This window comes from Rhincodon typus, chromosome 11, assembly GCF_021869965.1.
Source record: "Rhincodon typus isolate 14 chromosome 11, sRhiTyp1.1, whole genome shotgun sequence".
Lineage (NCBI taxonomy): Eukaryota > Metazoa > Chordata > Chondrichthyes > Orectolobiformes > Rhincodontidae > Rhincodon > Rhincodon typus.
The window spans coordinates 52,983,017-52,985,181 of record NC_063342.1 but is presented as its reverse complement, the minus strand read 5'-3'; positions in this window follow the sequence as shown (position 1 = coordinate 52,985,181).

The window sequence follows — 2,165 nt, the reverse complement described above, 5'->3', positions numbered from 1 at the left end:
GAGATGTTAGCATTGTTACCTAAGCCAGCATTTATTGACCAAGTCTACTTGGTCTCTTGGTCTTGCCCATGTTATTGTGTGTTCCTTTGTCTTATTTGGCTTCCACAAATTCATAATTTCACATTCCTCCAGGATGAAACACATTTGCCACTTGTCTGCCTACTTGGTCAGTCTTCTGAAATTTTCCTGCAGTCAGTTGCTATCTTTCTTGTGGTCAATCACTTGGACACCTTTTGTGTCATCTGTACATTTTATCATGCCCTCAGATTTCCAAAATGTTAAACATAAAGCAGGAGAGAGAGCAGTGTCAAACCCAGTGAAAACAGCCTTCCAGTCGCAGAAACTCACATTAACAATTAGCCTTTGTTTCCTGCCTCTTTGTTCTGCTTCCTATATTCCCTGCATCCCATGGGCTTTTAAGTTTTGTTTTAACTAGTCTGCCACGTGGACCACGTCAAAAGCCTTGCTGTGTAGATCACACTCTCACCACTTTCATCAAAGCTTCTTGTTACTGCCTTAAAAATTCCATCATATTAATCACAAAAGATTTTCCCTCAACAAATCCATGCTGACTATCCTTGATTATTCCATACCCTTCTAAGTGACAGTTCATCCTGAGGTTAGACTAACTAGCCTGTAATTATTTGTTCTATTCCTCAAACTTTTTTAAACAAATGTACAACATTCACGGCTCTTGGAACATAATGCTAGTGTCACTATTTCTGAGCTAGGAGGCCTGAGTTCTAATCTCACCTACTCTAGAGGGTGGCAATAACATCTTTGAAGAGGTTGATCAAAGATATCAATAACATTTGTAGTTTTTTTTTCATACCTCTAATACCACATCTATATCAAGTGAAGATTGGGAAAATGATGGTTATCTTTCCTCCATGGCAATTTGAGCAACCCGGTGTACATTTCATCTGCAATGGTCACTTATCTACTTGCAAGGATGCTATACTCCTCTTACCTTTCTGTAAAATTGAGTTCTCAGTGTTTGACATGAGCTCTCTTTTTTGCATTCGCTTGGCTCTGTGAACTCCTTAATATCCAAGGGCATCAGATTTGGTCTTCCCACTTTTTTTTTCTTTGTGGGAACCTTTTAATCCTGAACCTCTTGAATTCCCCATTGCTCAAATATTGATTAATCTTCGGATTGTTGTTTCCAGTCCACTTCTGCTAAATCACTGAAATTTCATCTCGCAATGGTCATTTACCCATTTCCAAGGATGTGAAATTGATCTTGGCCCGATTTAGAGTACTCTTGTTATTTTCCATAACTATGTTAAAAATGATTGAATTATGACCACTCCATTCACCAGCCAGATTCATTTCCTGAAGCTCAGCACGGAATTATGACCTCTCTCGTTGCACTTCCTACAGACTGGTAAAAATTGTACTTCAAAAATTCTGTTCCCTCAATTCCTTTCATTCTAAAATTATTCCAGTTAATACTTGGAAAGTTAAAAATATTATTGCAACCCTATTGCTGTTGCACTTCTCCAAGATCGGCCTCTACATTATTCCCCGTCTCCATCTGTCTATTGCGAGTGTATATTTTTCGGACCTTACGTCAATTCATATAGCATTATTTGATGATCTTTCGAACATATCACCCTCCAGATGTAATTACGTTTTTTAAAAAAAGTCAGAATTGTTATCCGCCTCGTTTCTTACCTTCCTTCCTGTCTTCTCTGAAACCTTCATAACCAGGAAAATTATGCTAACATGCCTGCGGGTAGCAATGAGAGCAACGTTCCCTCTAAGCTGCATAGCCCCACAATTGCACCAAGGATGAATGCATGCTGGTCAGTGTGCTTACACATTGAGTTCTAGTTTTGGAAATCGCTGCTGAACCTAGACCTCAGAAGTCTGAGCGGAAGAAAAAAAAAACATCACAAGGAACGTAGACTGGGTATAATAATAATTTTGAGAACCTATTTGCTAAATTTCTACCTAGCTCCCCAAAATCTGACTGTAGGGCCACATTTTTCTTTCCACCTGTATCATTTCCTCTGTTGTGGACCAAACTGCTAATGCATTTTCAACATCTCTCATCTCCTATCACCACTCTGCCCTCGTCCCACCATCCTCAAGAGGTGTACCTGGGACAGTCTGATCCCAGTGGGTGCAGTAAGGAGTAGAGAGGACAGTCTGATCCCAGA